This window comes from Phalaenopsis equestris, unplaced genomic scaffold (assembly GCF_001263595.1).
Source record: "Phalaenopsis equestris unplaced genomic scaffold, ASM126359v1 Scaffold000848, whole genome shotgun sequence".
In the NCBI taxonomy this organism is placed as follows: Eukaryota; Viridiplantae; Streptophyta; class Magnoliopsida; order Asparagales; family Orchidaceae; genus Phalaenopsis; species Phalaenopsis equestris.
In genome coordinates, this window is record NW_018165288.1 from 353,348 (window position 1) to 374,298 (window position 20,951).

Genomic DNA, 20,951 nt, shown 5'->3' on the forward strand with positions numbered 1-20,951 from the left:
ATTTATTATATATTATAATTTATAAAATTTAATTTTTTAAAATATCTTAAAATTTTATATATAATTATTTTAAATTATTTTATATTTCGCACAAGAACGATTCGAACACGAACGAACGCATCACTGTTCGTGTTTGGTTCGTTTAACTAACTGAACGAAAAAAATTTGTTCGCGTTCATGTCGTTTACTTATCGAACGAATCGAACACGAACTCATTGACGAACCGAGCACGAACTCATTGAAGAACCGAGCACGAACTGTTAGCGAACAACAAGCTTTTTTTACAGTTCTAATGACATGCACATCATCTGAAATTTGCTATTTACAAATCAAGTATTTTCTTTCACCTATTTTTCAAATTCTCACTCAAATATTTAAATTTAGGATAAACACCCAACCCATATTTTCATTTTTATTAATTTCTTGATAGCTTGATGCCTAAATACATCGGTTCAGTGGTTAAAATAAAGCACTTGAATGATTAATTTGTAAATATTAATTTTTTTGGATAATCAGTATGAAATTATCCCTAAAATAAATTGCAGGAAAGATTTTCTTAAGTTCTTGTGTGAATATTATAAACTTTTGTATGTATGTATGTATATATATATATATATATATATATATATGTTGTGTGCTCAGGTCAGTTGGTCAGACATCTGCTTGTCAGTTGTAAGTCTCTTCTAGTTTGTGGTTTGATTCTTCTTGAGTGTAGGGTGTGGTACTCGAATTCTCAGGCGCATGAAGGATGATTGGGGCTAGTATAATAGTCTCTGGTTATTCCTTTCTTCTTAATATATATATATATATATAAAGAGGACCAAAAAACTATAATACTTAAATGTATTCTGCTCTAAGGCATGGTAAATTTAAGCTATTCCCATGTACGAGTAAATTGAATCCAGCATTAGATTCCAAGCCCACCTTAACATCTTCACGAGCAGCCCCCATTTTGGCCAAAAAATCAGTTGGCTTTTCAGATTCTCTCTGAATATACTTCCACTTAATGTTGATCATCGGAATGAGCTTCCTAAGCTTAGCCCAAATTATCAGATTTTTCCAACTACAAGAAACAACACCACTACAATAATGAACAACATTAAGTGAATCCATTTCCACAATTAAATTCCAAAAACTTCATTTCCCTAGCAATTGAAAGACAATATAAATAGTTAAAATAACCGTCAATATTTGCTTTAATGAATTACAGGCGAGGTCTGAACCAATGAATGAGATGAATTATCCTTCGAGCAACACAAGCCATATGGTTCAAGATGTAAACGATCCGGACATGAATGAATAGAGCTTGTGTTTGTATTCGGTTCGTTTAAAATTTAGTTTGTTTGAAATAAGCTCGTGTTCGAAATTATTTGTGAAGTCACTGTTCGTGTTTGTTTTCTAACGAATAAGCCAAACACGAGTTGTTCGTGAACGACGAGCCAGTTTGACATCCCTAATATTAATATATATAAATAATATATTATATTTGCTTTAATGAATTAATGAATTACAGGCGAGCCAGAACGACGAGCCAGTTTGACCGTCAATATTTGCTTTAATGAATTACAGGCGAGGTCTGAGCCAATGAATGAGATGAATTATCCTTCGAGCAACACAAGCCATATGGTTCAAGACCTTCAAAACAGCCAACAGCTTACAAGTAGTATTATACATTAAAGCCTTGTTAATAAAGGATCTAATATTAGAAAGAATGTCCTAAGCCATTTTGAGCTCATCATAATGCTTTGCAATGGTTGATTTCTTTCCATCCAAAAGAAGTATCAACATATATATGGAACAATATTTTGTAAATGAAGTTTAGTGTAACATTTTCTCCAAAACAACAGGCATTGATCCAGATTACTAAACCCAACAACAGACACGTCAATATTAAAATGGAGTGACAACTGCCACCAAATTTCCAAAGAGAAACTACAACTGAAAACAACAACCTTTCTACAAAATAAATAAGTGGATGCACTTTTTAGGCCTTTAAGTTTAAGGATATCATCCATGAGCAACAATTTGAAATGTAATCTCCAAGCAAAGAAGGATTGAGATGGTTTCAAGGCAGTATCCATATCGTTTCCCCCATATCAGATTTAGGAAAGAGCTGAAATTTATCAGCAATTGAGGTAGCAAGGGAATGATTAGATTTTTGCTTAACCTTGATAACATCTTTTTTGGATCTATCAAAAGCCATAATGGCAATAAATTGAACCAGATCATCATTAAGCACCTTGGATAGTTCAAGAGTATTCCAAGCCAAAGCAAATTGAACAAAGTGAATGTCCGTGTTAGACTTATTTAAATATCGAACACAAAATAAATATTCATGTTTAATAAGCTTAGTTAACTAACAGTCCAAACATGAGGACATTATGGAGTAGGACACGAGCTATTCATGAACTATGAGTTTTTTTAAAGCATAATTGTGATAAAAAATGTCGATGTTGGATCGTTATTTGTCTGTGAATCCATAACCCTGAGAAAAAAATTGCATAAGGAACATTGTGAATATTATAAAAATTTTTTGTTTATTATAAGTTGAATAATATATATTTTTTAATTTATGATACTTTATTAGTCCTAACTGAGAAAAGCTTTTCAAACTTTTTCTAAGCAATAAAAGATTTACATCCAAACAAAAAAGTGGTAATATTCTATAAAATTTAGTTATGATGAGGGGTGTAAATAAGGCAAGTTTAAGCAAGCTCGTTATATGTTCATGTGGTAATATTTAAAAGTTCATTGTTTGAATTCAGCTCATGCTTAAAATTATTCGTTAGAATGATGTTTGTGTTTGATTTGTGTCAATCAAAATGAGCATGTTCAACTGATTTGCAAAAATTATTAGAAAAAATTACATTTTTTAAAAACAATATACATAACATTCTAAAAATCAGAAATAATTATTATTTAAAAATTTTAGTTAAAATAAAATCTTTTATTCAAATTGCGCAACAAAAAAATGCCTAAATATATTTATTTATTTTATTTATTTCAAGTCGAAAACTAGTTGAAGACGATCGAACAAAGACTATGTTCACGTTCGGCTTATTTAAAAATTGAGCTCAAAATACACTCTCATGTTTGATTCGTGTAGTTAACGAATGATTTGAAGATGAGTACATTCTGAAGCCAAATGTGAGTTGTTTATGAACTATGAGTTTTGATGAGCCTTAATTGGGACAAAAACAATTGTTATTGGATCTTGCTCAAGAAAAAAAATGAATAGGGAATATTGTAAGCTAATAGAATAAAGGTAGGAATGTGTCGTTCAGTATCTGGGAGTCCACTTATTTTAGAATGATCCACCTATTTATAGAAGGATTGACATATACATTATAAATCGAATACTCATTATACACCAATTTTAAGAGAACTTCAATCTAGCATGGGTTTTATAATTAATATTATCTTAATAAAAAATTGCATTTGTAATTGTTCCTCGTATATACATTTTTTCCCATAGAACTTAGATCTATCATTTTGACTTCATAAATAGCTAATATTTAAAATAAATTATATAAATTAATTTTTAACCCAAATCAAGCGTCACCTATGAGTAAGGAGAATGCTTATGAACCAATAGGTGGTCCTACATTTCAAATGTGCAGTCAAAGAATTTGATAAATAATATAATCAATACTCTATCACAATACCTATAATCCTAGTTAAAAAAAATAACCCAAATTTTAGTTAGAATAATGACAAAAAATATAGGGAATAACATAGCCTTGCAATCAACTCTATGCAGTAGGCATCAGTAAAAACTAAAATAGTAATTCCCTTACCCTTAGGCAAAACTAGCATCATTTATTCACTTTTAAAAACTAATTTAAGGAAAATAAATTATCTTTAGAAGAATTAGTGTTGTAAAAGAGATATCAATTACATAGTAAAGTTATAGTCATAAGACATAAGAAATATTGTCGACCAACACCTTAAGCAATATACCCGAAGAGAATTTAATGAGAAACACCAAAGTGAATCATAAGGAAAAAAGGAAAAGAGCAGTCCAAAGCATAGACCTTAGGAATGGAAAGGATGTAAAAATCTAAGGTAGAGAATCCCTTCTCAAGTCTAACAATCAAGCTGAGAAACTAACATTAGATTTAGAGAAGGAGAGCATGCGTATATTTATTTATTTTATTTATTTCAAGTCGAAAACCGGTTGAAGACGATCGAACAAAGAATATGTTCACATTCGGCTTATTTAAAAATTGAGCTCAAAATACACTCTCATGTTTGATTCGTGTAGTTAACGAATGATTTGAAGATGAGTACATTCTGAAGCCAAATGTGAGTTGTTTATGAACTATGAGTTTTGATGAGCCTTAATTGGGACAAAAACAATTGTTATTGGATCTTGCTCAAGAAAAAAAATGAATAGGGAATATTGTAAGCTAATAGAATAAAGGTAGGAATGTGTCGTTCAGTATCTGGGAGTCCACTTATTTTAGAATGATCCACCTATTTATAGAAGGATTGACATATACATTATAAATCGAATACTCATTATACACCAATTTTAAGAGAACTTCAATCTAGCATGGGTTTTATAATTAATATTATCTTAATAAAAAATTGCATTTGTAATTGTTCCTCGTATATACATTTTTTCCCATAGAACTTAGATCTATCATTTTGACTTCATAAATAGCTAATATTTAAAATAAATTATATAAATTAATTTTTAACCCAAATCAAGCGTCACCTATGAGTAAGGAGAATGCTTATGAACCAATAGGTGGTCCTACATTTCAAATGTGCAGTCAAAGAATTTGATAAATAATATAATCAATACTCTATCACAATACCTATAATCCTAGTTAAAAAAATAACCCAAATTTTAGTTAGAATAATAACAAAAAATATAGGAAATAACAATTAGCCTTGCAATCAACACTATCCGTAGGCATCAGTAAAAACTAAAATAGTAATTTCCTTACCCTTAGGAAAAACTAGCATCATTTATTCACTTTTGATAACTAATTTAAAGAAAATAAATTATCTTTAGAAGAATTAGTGTTGTAAATGAGAAGTCAAGTACATGGTCAAGTTATAGCCATAATAAATATAAGAACATATTTATAGTAGTCGACCAACGCCTTAAGCAATATACCCAAAGAGAATTTATTGAGAAACAACAAAGTGAATCATATAGAAAAAAGGGAAAGAACAGTCCAAAGCATAGAACTTAGGAGTGGAAAGGATGTAGAAGGGGCAGTTAGAGAAAAATCTAAGGTTGAGAATCCCTTCTCGAGTCTAACAACCCAGCTGAGAAAATAACATTAGATTTAGAGAAGGAGAGCATGCACCTTAGAAAAGTGGGAGAAAGATCACCACCATCATTTTCCCAAATATTTTAGAATAAAAATATTGACAAATAGGTACTTAGAGGCATTTAAGAAACTCATAATATTTTTTTTTTTCTAGAAGCTATTGAAAAAATGCTTAGTAATGTAGAATCCATAAAGGAAATCCTTAATAAATAATATAAACTAGATGAATTTAATATTATTGCCTTACCAAAAGAGTGTAGTGTTATTCTTCAAAATAAATTTCCTTACAAACATAAAAATTTGCCTGCTTCATTATATCTTGCACTATAGAGGATAAATTATTTGAATAAGTCTCATATGATCAACGAGCTAACATCAATTTAATGTTGTTTCCTATCTTTAAAAGATAATAACTAGGAGAAATCAATCATATTACTTAACCCTTTAATTAGTAGATCATTTCATAATTTATCCCAAGGGGGTTATAAATGATGTGTTAGTCAAAGTAGATAAGTTTATCTTCTCAATAGTCTTTATAATTTTATATATGAAAGCAGATAAAAAAATATTTATCATCTCAGGAAGATCTTTTTTAGTAATTAGAAGAATAATGATTGCTATTCAAAAGGGTAAATTATACATAAGTGTAAATGATCAACAAATAACTTATAATGCTCTATAATCTATAAAATTTTTACAAAGGGTAAATTATACATAAGTGTAAATGATCAACATATAACTTATAATGCTTTACAATCTATAAAATTTTCACAAGGCTCAAATGAATATTGATATGGCATATGCATTGTTCACGTGAGTGTGCGTGTTGTCCAAAAAATACAATATTTGAGTTCAAATTCATTCCCATGAGAATTAATATTAAATATATCAATTAGATCAATTTTTAATTCTGCTTCAAGTTTAATTTTATCTAATCAATACAAATTTGTTTTAGGTTTTTTTCCCAACAAATAAAAATATAAATTTTTATGGGGGTTTTAATTGAACAAATTCTTTGGACTGATGAACACCTTAAATGATTATGCTCAATTTGAGCTTTTACTATCAGTGTTATCAAGCATGGAAAATTCTTCGTTTTCTCTCTCGCAAAACATTAAAGAGTATTAGGATTCTATACTGCAATTTATGGTTTTAAATTATGCAAAAACATTTAAGATTCCTTATTCCCCAAAAGATTGTAATTTTCTAACAATGAATATTCCTATGTTGTTAGATAACTTAATTATATACCTAATACCATACTAATTTTCCATCAAAATTATTATAGCATAGTTGATTTTAACATACACTTATCTAAAATATAATTAAATGAAGCACACGGGTTAATACAACCCCATTTAATCAACTTCTCTTTCCAAACAAAAAATTAAAGCATAATCGCCCAAAGTATCATCGGACCAAAAAAATTGGTATAGTTATAATTGCTGACCTCATTTTTAGTGAGGTCTAGTTCTTCATAGAATTTAAGATCTAGTCATAAGGCTTTCCTGTTGATTGTCTTAAAGGACTAGAGACGAAACCCACATCCCTTAGAAGCTAAAGCTACTTATTTACTCTTTCTGGAGTCTCACATGGGTGGTTTCAAGTCCCAAAAATTATTTTGAGATGGCTAAGACTAACGCGTGAAGACCCAAGCCTAAGTTCCTATAAAATCTTAAGGCCTTAGGGAAAGCCTGGGTGGCTTGGCCATGCACACCACCATACCCATCACAAACCTTTCCAATGCACCACCCAAGCCTACCAAAATTTCCAAAATTTCAAAAAATACCCCAAATTTGCCAAAAATTTCCAAAATTACTCAATTACCCTAATTTCCATCAAAATTGCAAAATTTCAAAAATTTTTCAAAATTGTCCAAAATCTCCAATTTCACTCAAAACATCACCATAACCAATCCTAGGCACCAAATTCACCAAAACTCTCAAAATTCCCCAAAATTTCCAAAGCTGCCCAAATCCCTAAAATTACCTAAAAGACCAAAGTGGCCCAATTTCCACCCAAGTTCCCAAATTGCCCCCAATTTCCACCACATTTACTTCAAGTCCACTCAATTCCAAATCCAATTTCACTAAAATTCAAGCTCAAAACCAAAACTACCCAAATTCAAATCTAAGTCAACCCTAAATCAAATTTCTACGTACGTGCCAAATTTAATTCCATCAAGCCTAAGTCCCATACCCCACCATGACAAATTCAAAATTTCACTAAACCCCTAATCAATCCAAAAATTACATCAAACCCTTTGTTGATTTAAATCTTCACCAATTCATGCCCAATTTCAAACCAAAATTCAATTTCTCAAAAACAATTTTAAAAGCCCGCTAATTAAGCCTAAAATCTAAATTCAATTAAAATGAAAAGGCCTACCAAGCCAAGCCAACTCCTCAACTTTCTTTAAGATCCTTAGCCCACTCTTTCATGACAAAAATCCCTCATCATCCATTTAATTAAAACAAACCATGGGGAATGAAATTCATGATCAAAATTTCATAAATTTGACTTTATCAAGGCACCTCACAAAATACCCAAAAATTCTAAAATCCTTCCTCATGAAAATTACCCAAGTCATATGCAAGCCATGAAGCCTTACCCAAGCCACATGGGAGCTATGTGAGCCATGCAATGTTATCAATCCTTAAGCAACAAAAGGATGACTCTCTTTTAAGACCCTGCCCTTTAAAAAGTGCTTAATCTCTCTCATGACTCACTCTAACCTAAGATAAACCCAAATCCTCATGATTAAGACCTTTCCACCCAAAGCCCTATGCCAAACACAAAACAAACCCAAGTCAACCAAATCTTCATGACACAATGCAAAGACCAAAAGCTATCCAAAAATAAGCCAAGTCCAAATCCCTCTAAATCAAGTCAAAGTTCACATGACCACTAAATGCCAAAATAAATATACCCCTCTCTCTCCAACATCCCTTACTTGGTTTTATACCCGTGAACACCTAAAACTCCTCTTGATACACACATGCCACCTCTCTCTTTATTTTATACGCATGCCATGCAAAGTGTGTCTATTTTCCATGCTCACCACCCTTTCTCATTTGTTTACATTTTCACAACCTTATTCTTATGTCTTCACACGCCCAACCCCTAGGCTTGTTTACATATATACCATTTAATTCTTATGTACTTCCATGTCTAATTCCTACACTTTTGTAGTTACACTCATGCCACTTAATTTTTATCTATTTACACATTTAACACATAAAGTTTCATATCTACATGAGTCGTGCACAAATTTTATTTATTTATTTACGTACATACCACTTATTTATTTACATTACCTATTTCCATATCGAAAATCTAAACTTGGATAATTTCATTCAAGCCACCCAATTCTCATGTATTTACATATCTAGCGACTTAGGAAAAAAGGAAATTTACATGCATGCCACATATTTCCTTTATATTTACATGCACACCTACTAAATGTTATGTATTTACGTGCACATCAACTAAGTGTTATGTACTTTACATGTTTAACACTAAACTATCGAACATTACATGTGAACTACTCAAACTTTGATTATCTACATGCAAAGAGTTAAAACATAGGTGTTTACGTACATGCTACTCAATACTTTGATATTTACATGTTTAACATCTAAACTTTGAATATTTACGTGCGTGCCACTCAAAGCTTTGATATTTACACATATTCCACTAAAGGCTTTGAAATTTACACACATCACAATTAGGGCTGTAAACGAGCCGAGCTTGAGCGAGCTCAGGCTTGGCTCGTGTTCGGCTCGTTCGAAATAGCTCGTGTTCGAAATCGGCTCGTGAACAGTGTGTTCGTGTTCGGCTCGATTTAAATATTCGTGTTCGTGTTCGGCTCGAAATTAGCTCGTTAAACTAAAATTTAGAAAAATATGTGTAAAGTGTGGGATTCGAAATGGATCAAATCTATACAAAAAAAGACACTAACTACATTGTCACATGAGGTGTTATGATTTAAACTTAGACATAAACATATATAACATATTATTATATAAATAATATATGTAATATATTGTTATATAAAAAGTTATATAATTTTTTTTCGAGCCATTACGAGCCGAACACGACCGAACAAACTGTTGTTTGTGTTCGGCTCGTTTACATTTCGAGCTTAAAAATTTGTTCGTGTTCGGCTCGTTAGGCTTAACGAACGAGCCGAACACGAGCTGCTTGACGAACCGAACACGAGCTGTTCACGAACAACGAGCCAAATTGACAGCCCTAATCACAATTAGAACCTTGATATTTCCACATAAACCTAAGCATTGGTATTCACATGTACAATAAAAAAACAAAAAAAAAGGACAAAGAATAACTTTACTATTCACATCGAAAATTTAAAAAAAAATCATGTTTACATGTATTATTAAAAAAATCTATTATCTACATACACACCATTTAAATTTTATGAGTTGTGTGTGTGATATTAAACTTTAAGTCTTAAGCGGATGTCACGTGGATAAGTAGATAAATCAGTTTTTTTTTCAAATTAAATAAATAAAAAAAATCATATATAATTTCTAAAAATCATATTTTGGTGTAGGAAAATCATAAAAATAAAATAACAATACCGCTAAACTCAAAAAATAGAAGGGAATTTTAAAAAAACAAATATATTTAATTTTTAATTAATTAAATACCCAATAGAGTATTTTAATCATTAAAATTAAACATTAGTTATTACTGCATGAAATTTTGAGACCTTATTCTTCATGTGTTTACGGCGCTTTTTTTATTTTTTCCAAGGTCAGAGAACACTTCTAACCCTAAAAAACCCTAATTACTTAGGTTAATTATCTTTATTTTAATTTAAAAATTACAAAAATAAAATAAAATCCAAAAAAATATAAAACCAAACTTGTTGTGTTTGCTGTCGTGAGAGGATCTTAGGAAAAAAATAAAAAGTGGGATTTAAAATAAAAATGTACTATCATGTATTTAAAAAAAAATAAGAGAAATTAATAAAAAAATATATGTAATTAAAGAAAATAGCCTTAGGATGCTTCCATAAAAATTCCAAAGTCAGAAAACTTATTTTTAATTTAAAAGTATATTTTAAGAAAATAATTAAAAAATACATAATAAAAATCAGAAAATTACAAAATTAAGTTTTGGGTGTCCTTTGAGATCAGTGACAGCCAAAAAAAATAAAATTAAAATCAAAATAATAAGTTCAATTTTAACTATTTTTTAATTAAAAAAATAATTAAAAATAATTAAAAATAACAAAAAAATAAATATTTCAAAAGGTCACAAATTACTCCTTAGTTAAAGAAAACAACTTGAATATGCTTTTACAAATTTTTAAGTTATAAAAATGTATTTTAACTAGTTAAATGTATTTTTCTATATTTTTTATTAAAATAAATATAGAAAGTAGAATAAAAAATCACAAAAATATAAAATAAATTTTTTCAAGTTTTCTAAACTTAGAGAGACTAATGAAAAATATAAAATTTAATTTTAAAGATAAAAATATGTTTTCTAATTATTTATTCATTAAAATTAACAAAAAATTATTTAAAATTAAAATATAATTAAAAAATTCGTAAAAGTTATTTTAAGTGGTCCTCTAACTAGTAGGAAAATACTTAAATTTTTCTAATGGCAGAAATCAAATTTCGATTAATCAAATCAATTAACATTGAAAATTCATAATTATGGGCCAAAATTGTTCTAATAAATAAATAAAAATCAGTAAAAAAAACTAAATTCTCCTTTGATACTTTAATTAACTCTTGAGTAATGGGTCAACAAAGTTTCATGGTCATTTGAGTTGAACTGAAAGAGTTATGTGATAGGAAACCCTAGGGGTAAAATTGTAATTTTAGAATTTTATACTCTAATTAAAAATTTAGGTTAAACCGCAGGGTAAAAGGGCAGTATTTATGATAATTAATTCTCCAATATATTTGAAACACAAGGGTAAAAAGGTAGAAACCATATCACATTTCTAGACCTCAACCAAAAGTAAGGTCAACAATCACGCTATTTTCTACCAAATGGTATAATTGTAATTATTCAAATTGTTGAGGATTGGAAGATTCATTTGTGAGGGGGCACAAGTTAGGAGGGTTAAACATGATGCAATCTTTCAATGAGAATTAAACACATTTCATAAAACTTGTTCAAAATTATAAATTTAACTTTAAAGGATCTAAGAGCTTGATGGTGGGCTAGGCTTAATTTAAAACTATTTAAAGGGATCAGAGAAAAAAGAACATTACTTATCATAAAACATTTTTAAAACACTACAAGCTCAAGTTCAATTTATTAGAAAGAATAAAATTTCCTTAAGTGATTAAGTCTACCTCTAAGGGTGACTACCCATGCAAACCACAAACATAACGAAAGAAGTGACTATCTGCCCTGTTCATGGGTTAATTGAACATGAAAACTAAGTACAATACGAAACATTGCAATGAAACTTTAATTTAACCAGGCTTGATCAATTCAATAATATAATAAAATCAAGTGAACTCGAAATGATCCAAAAAAATCCAAAGTTGCTTAGGGTCACTCCCCGAACACCGTTGCAACATTTTGGATATTTTATAGGAAATTTGAAACTATTATAATTGGCTGAAGAAATTCAATATCAAAACCTTAGGGACTCACCAAGTATGATTCAGGACCCTTATAACTTAAATCATTAATAAAAACCCGGTCACTACTTATCCTACAATAAAACCCAATGCTCAAGGGTATGGGCCTTGGATAAAGTGTATAAACCCTTGTGAGCACTTGAGAATATTTTTAATGCCACATATAAGTCATTGGGCTTCTGTAAGTAGAAGGTATGGATAGTGATGGCGATGACAATAATACTTATGTGTGCTGAGGGAGGGATATTATAGTATCTCATACTCTAATGCTTATGTGTGTTGAGGGTGGGATATTATAGTATCTCCTACCTCAACGACCTTCGAAGAGGAGAAATGACTGATGATATTATTCCATAACGTTTGGTAAGAAGTTGCCCCTTTGTTCTCTTTGGTTGTCAATAATTCTAGACTGATCAGGGTGGACCATCCAATTTTGCCAAAACATTTACATATATATATATATATATGAATATATCTACATATATATACAACATAACAAAAATATCTTTTCCTATGACAAAACTACTTTTGACTGAAATACATGCATTAAGAAAATTAAAGTATTTTTTTGATAAAATTCTCTAATGGTCCACTTCTTAATCACCTTGATTGAAGCCAGAAATTGCTCTCATTAGATTGCCTCATTGGTAGCTCCTATCCAGGTTGGGATTATACAACATAAAACTTAGCTATGAGCCCCCACATTTATCTCTGATCTTCTATATGTGATGATGAGTTTCCTTTTATTCGATTCATATTTTCTTACGATTCACTTAAGTTTTTATCGTGTCGGATTGTCTTACGATTTTCTTTAATTTCTTGCATTTACTCAAATTTCATGCACGTTACCATATTATGTTTATTGTACTAACCCTTCTGCATCAACAGTAGAGGCCCAAGTATGTGATTTTGTGTTTTGTTGCCTTTTACTGTACTTCTTTTACTATGCTATCACTGTCCATTTAGTTATGTTGTTTTTACATACCTACCAGAACTTTAGGATAGAGAACAGTAGTTTGGCTGCTTAGGATGGATCACTATAACATATGAACAAACATATCCTTTATATTTAATAATAATAAGATTAAGTGGGTCAACAAATAATTACATAAAAAAAACACAACACATAAACCTTGGAGTTGCTACTACAACAAGTAGCTTGGAGCAAGTTGCAAGCGGATGGAGGTCAACTTCGGAAAGTGGTCAACATTCTACATCAAGGCGGATCTAGTTCGACTAAAATTTCCTTAATATTAAACAACATAACCCATAGGGCTTCGAGGTTGTCCTCCTGGTGCAATATAAATCATCAGCTTATCTTTAGGCTTTTTGTTCAATCATGTTGTGTAATATAAGTCCTAACTCTTTTAGGATCTCGAGGTCGTTATTCGGTATGATGTAGATTATGTTATCTTCTAGGTTATTTGCATAATCAGATATTATGCAAATATAAGCCACTCCAGACTCCACCATCGCTTCCTCTCTTTGAGACTTCTTTAGATTAACTAGGATACTTTTTAGAGAGAAGAAGAAAAGAGATTTAAAGAACTTCAAGATTTTGGTGGAGAGAATTTGAGATAAGTTTTTATCTTTGTGACTACATTAGGTTTCAATTTAGACTTTTTGTTTGTTTATATGATTTCTACTTTTAAAATTAAGTGTGACTGTATTTTCTCCATAAATTCTGAGTAGTTTTCTTTATCTTTTTTTCTTAAAATGATAAGTAATTAAGTGTTGAATGGAAGTTGTGTGAAGTATTAATCTTTAATGTTAGAATAATTTATGATGATTTTAAATCTTGTACTTCATTTACTTCTTGATTTGACCAATTAAGATGTTAATATTTGTTGTGAGAACATATAAGATCCGTGATGGTATTTTCTCAGTCAATTAATGTAAAAATTACATGAGATTATATAGATGAGAATGTAATTTATATGGTTGAGTGCAAATAAATAGGAAAATAAACTTTGAATGGTGTAGAGTTAGAGGACTTTAGAGTGACAGACTAAAGCCCCCAATTTGTTTTATAGCTTTAGGTCTTGATATGAGATGTTAGCCCCCAGATGGGGAGAGAAGAGGGAACTGTAGAGTGAGAGCTAGTATATTCTCTACCTAATTAGTCTTCAAGACTATTCAAACTTTAAATTAGTCAATATTTTTCACAGCATCTCTATTAAGGGTAAAGATTAATATTGGTTCTATTTAACACAATATAATTTGAATACATCTACAACAAAATTCCTATGCTTTTTATTGATTCATGATAAGGAAAAATATACTTTATTTATATTATCTTCATCTTATAAAAATCTAGTTAAATTTAGTTAATTGTTTACTTTATTTTCAATTATCAAAAATTACCAAAAGGAATCAAACTTTCACTCCTATTATAACATGTATAGTTTGAGTAAGAATATTTTGCAAAATATAATTTATTATCTAATTTCTTCTGACTTATTTAAAGATTGAAATTCTCCATGTGTGTTTGATATTCGGGGCTTAATCAAAAATTCTGATATTACTTGATAATGATATGTATACTTACTGGTATCCCATATTTAAATATAATAATTGCACTCTTATTTGCTTCGAAGTCAAGTTTTAGGCTCAATTGCAGAGTAAGAAATATAAGTAAGTAAAAATTAAGAATATAGCCTGGTGACAGGATGGTGACTCATTCAAAAATAAAGAAAAGAAAAAAATGAAGCGGAAACAATTTCTGGCGACTTTACTGGGGATGAGTCTCTCTCTCTCATTGCTAAGGGTTTCACTCATATTATCGTAGCCTGGTTTCTTTTCATCGAAGTCACCAGTTGGGACTTTTTGTGAGACATTGGTTTCAATTCATGTGTCAGTTGCTATGGTTAGCAACTCGATCCATTTTGTCCCTTCTCTCACCCTTAATAGCTCAGGTGTAGCATTATCGCATGCACCAAGATCATTGTACTTGTGATTGATTTCTTAACCTATCTCTATTTTTTATTGTTGTTCCTTTTTGCCCCATGAAGCGGAAGGCAAGATGATGAACACAATTTCTACCAGTGGGGAGAACTCCCTTTCTCCATCCCTAACTATTTTTTGTGCTCCCGAAAACGTTATAACCCTTGGTTTTGTTGAGCAACCCTCTGAGATTACCTTTTGTAATTATATGCCCTCCAAGGCGTTTGCTCTTTACCCTCTCCCTTAAAAGGAGAATCATGCATATTGAGTTATTTCTGCTGCAGTTGCTCATGTCAGGCCCACCTCAATAGCAAAAAATAGGTTGGGCCCGACGGTGACATGCCACAACATCTGACAGTCTTTTATAGGCTCTTCCTTCAGTTTTTTCACAAAACTCCCTGCAGAGGCATGTGAGTCTTATATTAGCAGTGGGTTTGCCACTGTCGTCACTGTTGTGGCTTCAGTTGCTAGCTTTTTCTGCCCTAGTTCACCTGAGGATCCACTTGTCCCCTGATTAAGCAGGTGGTTCAGGAGAACTAAGAATAAATTGTTATACATTCAACGACATACCCCACAACATATATCTACACATGTTCCAACTCCAGCTCAGGAGGTGTCTCTAGCTCCCCGAGTTAAGAGTCATTTTGCTACTATCATGGATGTGTGGATTATGTCCCCGCCGCTTGTTGGCTACGTGCCTCCATTGAAAAGGAGTTGTGCATGTGAAACTTCTTTCATTGTAGTTGCTTGTAGCGGTATTACCACTCCTTCGAGGAAGTGGCCAGTACTGGATAGTGATACAGTGCAACACTTTTTTGTGTTTTCTAGCCTTTCTTGCCGTCCTTTCGTATTTTTGAGGATGTTCATCCTCACAAATGTTGCACTATATAGGTGCGCTATATGACCTTTTAAAGTACAATGTTTAGTAGTTTAAATCATGCCCCTATCATGACTTTTCTGTCTAGCCATGTGGACCGGGTCCCCACCACAACTTTTTTTTATTTCGGCCCAGGATACCACTCACAATCCTGTCGGCAAAGAATCACTTCTTTTCCTCTGGCAGTGTGGACCGGGTCCCTGCCATAACTTGTCTTGGTTCCAGCCCAAGATGACACTTAAGTCTCGTCAACTGAGAATCTTTTTATTCCTCTTCTGAGTCTGACTTGTTTTAATAAGTTAGACTAAATTTTACTCCAGAAGTTTTCGTGCCAACATAAAATAACATAATTAAAAAAAAAACAAACAAGACTCCAAATCTAGAACAAAAAAAAAACTTCAAATTAAAAAAAATCAAATTCAAAACAAAACAAAACAAAATATTTCACTTTGATAAGTTTCGAAAGAAACGCCCAATCTAATAGATGAGTCACAAAATCTCTTGTCTCTTCGTAAATCTCCACGAATGGTATGGTGCAATCACCTTGATAATTACAAATTTAAAATAAATGTCTTCTAAGTTGACCTGCCTGATTTTGAATAGATTGAATCTACCTACTAGAAAAGTGCCTTATTGCAGAGATTAGCAACCAAGTTTCAGACAGACTTCAATGAAATTAAAATAACTCTTAGAAATTATATTCTTCATAATAATGAATTTTGACACCATAGAGGTTGTAGAACACTCAGCTGGGTTTGATCTAATGACAACTTAGAACTTCTATCGTTGGACATGATCCTAAAGAAGAAGGGTCTGATATCATCATGCACTAATGAAGTCAATTGAAGTCTGCCTCATTGCCTTATGTTATGCTCTATTGAAGAAGTTAATTTTCTAAAAAAATGTGGACAATAAATGCAAAAAGTGGGGTATAAAAAAGAAGAAAACATTGAAAGAGGTAAAAGTTAAAGATTATTCTATAGTAACTCAATGAGAGGGTGAACGCTCCTCCATAATTTGCATCCAAGGTCGAGGCTAGGAACGATTATGAGAGTGGAAATCTGATCATTAGAAAAAGAAGAAAAATTTTGAAGGCCATCAAGTCCTGAAATGAGAATGTCACCGACAAGGAAGTTAAACTTTTTGGAACCTCATCTCTAGTAAGAGATAGTAGGTTTCATTTTTTGATTGTTATCGTTGGTGAAAAGAGACATCAGCAGGATAATTGTCAGTTGGTCCCAATCGTCCCACCACAACAAAAAATAAAGAAAAGAGAAGAAACTTGTTGTTGTCCAAGGTTCATTCAGTGTTTGAAAAGCTTGCTTGAAAAGGAGCGATGTTATGTTGCCAAGATTCAACAAATAATTTCACATCAAATGAAGAAGAATTTTTTTTTAAAAAGGACTTTCAAAGCTTATCAGAAGGACAATCGAGAAAGGAGTAATTCAAGACAAAACATCTGATGATTTAACAAAACTACGATTTCAGGAGAAAAAGAAATTAATGTCTTAATAACTGGGTCTTTCACATTAAAGAACTTTGACTAGGTCCAAAGTAAATTTCAAAATATAATAGTGTGTTTAAACTACAAGTAATTGATCGGGATATCACAAGCCTTTTAATTTCTCTGTCATATAATTGGGTCCAAACTTTTGAATGAGCTATAATTTCTGAGAATTCATATTAAGAAATATTGAAGAATTAATAATTAGGGGAGTTTGTACATTCAAAACCTTTAAAAAAATATGTTCTACTAGATAGAGTAATTCTAAAGAAACAAAGCTAGCAAAGAAAAGAAAAGATGAAAAACAAAATTATGTGAAAGGCTCCCTGAGAAAAAGCTTGAGGTGAGCATAAAATCAAAAATTGGTGTCAAAATTTGGACATTCAAAATCTTTAAAGTTTGTTTCACTATATATAGTAATTCTCAGTGAAAAAAAAAGAAAAAAAATAGAACAGAAAAAGTTTTCTTGAGAAAAAACTTGAGGTGGGTATAAAATCAAAAATTGGTGTTTGATTTCAGAAATTCAAAATCTTTCAAAGGAATATACTTCATTAGATGAAGTAATTCTTAGTAAAAAAAAAAGATAAGGAAAGAAGAAAAATAAAAATGAAAAAAAAGGGCTCCCTGAGGAGAAGCTTGAGGAGAGCATGAAATCAAAAATTAGTGTCCAAATTCTCCCCTAATTAAAAAAACTTGAAAGTTCTCTTAAGAAAATTCTGTTGATATTCTATACAGAAAAAAAAATTTAAGTGATCTTGTGTCTTTTGGGTGGCTATTAATTAGTTAAGAAATATCTTTAAAAAATAAAAAATATTTTAATCACATAGTCAAAAGCTTTGAAATCTGCTTAGGCTCAAAAAGAAAGATTTAAAGTAAATGGCTATGTTATTAGCAATTAATAGAAATTTGAATCTGAAGTCATATCTTATAATGTCCAGAAAATTCAACTCCAATCTCAAGTCAAAGAACGTTAAAAAAAATTCTCAAGACAATGTAAGCAACCATTACAAAATTGGTGGTAATTAAACGGCGACTGCCACGATGGAGCTACAAAGTTGCAGCCTTTCGATGTGTACTGTCCATAGAAAAAAACACATCTTTATGTGTACTTGAAAGAATACAATTTTTATAGTACTTTAAAGATTGGGTTATTTTTTCACATGTGCCCTCCGTCAACGGATGGTACCTCGAGGAGTACTGTGCATCGTGATGTTTTGAAAATAATATCTCATTTTTTGAAGCACTTATGCCGCACTTTTCTAAAATTGGGTCCAAATCCTAAAAAAAATAAAAAAGCAATACCAAAAAATTCACAAAACTCGAATCAAAATAAATAATAACCAAAAGTCACATCAAACCACAACAAAAATAAACTCAACTTCAAATCAAATAAAATTAAAACAATTAAATAATCAAAATCAAAATAAAAAAATTTTCAAACGTCGATTTTGTCTTAGTCAGGTTGAGCCTTCTCTACCTATCACGTCATCTTTTCTCTTGGGCCGAAGTTTGCTTCCACGGGAACTATGGGTCCTCTGTCTCGCATGGGAAAGGCTATATGGTTCCGTCTACTCAGAACCTCTTTCTTGCCTTTTGTCTGGTGTGAATGAGGGATGACGGTTTATTTAATATGAAACTGCACCTCCTTTCACAACGATAATTCCTTCAATCAGTTCTTAAGTTAGATGTGAGTCCATTGACATTCCTTCTTAATCTGATTCCTTCTTACATGCATTTTCCACAACTTCCTCAAATTTTTGCAAAATTCTGCACTTCATAAATTTCTTCATAAATTTTCATAAATCTCTGCACAAATATTCCAACAAAATTCTGCAGTATATAAATCTTTTCACAGACATTCTCCACACTACATAAATTTTCACAAAGTTCTAAACTTAAAAAATTTGCATCGCATATATTTGTAAAAAAAACCCACAAATTTCGCAATCCATAAAATTTTCACAAATTTGTTCTTCAGGTTTTATCCATAAATCCATAAACTTTCCACAAATTTATCCCCACGGGTTTTATCCACAAACCTATAAAATTTCCACAAATTGTTCCTCCGGGATTATCCATAAATCCAAAAACTTTCTATAAATTTGTTGCCCCAGATTTTATCCATAAATCCATAAAATTTTCAAAAATTTGTTCCCCCTAGGATTATCCGCAAATCCAAAAACTTTTCATAAATTTGTCCTCCCGGGTATTATCCACAAATCCACAAAATTCAGTAAATTTGTATCCCCAGGAATATACACAAATCCATAAATATCCATAAATTTGTCTTCTCTGGATTTTATCCATAAAACCATAAAATTTTCATAAATTCCGCCAGGTTTATTCACAAATTCATAAAATGTGTCCTCAAATGTGTCCCCTGAATTTATAAACAAATCCACCACACTTTCCACAAATATTCACAATTCCATAAAGTGTCCTCAAATCCCTAAAGTTTCCACAAATTTCCTAAAGTTTCCACCAATCACTAAAGATCCCACAAATTCCTAAAGTTCCCACAAATTCCCTAAAGTTTCTGCAATCCGTAAAGGCTTTCTATTTCACTTAGGTAGGAGGAGAACTTTAATTCAACTTCGTAATGGCTCCTAAGATTACAAACGATATTTTTCTTGATTAGTTCCAGCTCAGATTTAACTCCACAACGGTATCCCGGGTTTTTCCACAAATTTGTCCCCGGGGTTTTATCCACAATCCCATAAAATTTCCATAAAAATGTCCCCCAAACCATCCCTAAATCCATAAATTTCCCCAACCTGTCCACAAACCCATAAAATATTCACAATTCCATAAAGTGTCCTCAAATCCCTAAAGTTTCCACAAATTTCCTAAAGTTTCCACCAATCACTAAAGATCCCACAAATTCCTAAAGTTCCTACAAATTCTCTAAAGTTTCTGCAATCCGTAAAGGCTTTCTATTTCACTTAGGTAGGAGGAGAACTTTAATTCAACTTCGTAATGGCTCCTAAGATAACAAACGATATTTTTCTTGATTAGTTCCAGCTCAGATTTAACTCCACAACGGTATCCCGGGTTGGTCTAGCCTTTCTGTTTCTCTTAGGTTGGAGTAGAAGTTTACTTCAACTCCCTAATGGCTCCTAAGACAACAAATGATATTTTTTTCTCGATTAATTCCAGCTCACATGTAACTTCCCAGAGGTATTCCAGGTTGGTCTAGTCTTTTTGTTTTTCTTAGGTTGAAGGAGAAGTTACTTCAACTTTGTAATGCCATCTAAGACAACAGTCAATATTTTCTCGATTAGTTCCAGCTCGGATGTAACTTCCTCAGCAGTATTCCAGATTTGTTTATTCATTTTGTTGGTTCAACTGAAAAAACTGCTTTACTCGTTGGTTGGTCTTATTGGTAGTTTGCCTTCTTTTTTAAAGGAAATATGTTCTATGTGGTGGTAATGTTTGTAGTGATGGTGTGGGTGATGCTTTATTTGTATCAAAGTGTTATTTACTGTTGGTAGTGATATCGTACCGGGGGTGGTGAAGTTAGTGTTGATGTTGGTGTTCGTGGTACTGTAAATGGTGCTCTCGATTGTTCTTCAATGTTATGGTGGCGGTGCTCTTGGTGGTGTGTGTAGTGTTGTGGGTGGTTCTTCAGTGTCATGGTAATGGTGTTCTTTGTGGTGTGTATGGATGTTGGGGAGCTTCTTCAATTACATGAAGATGGTGTT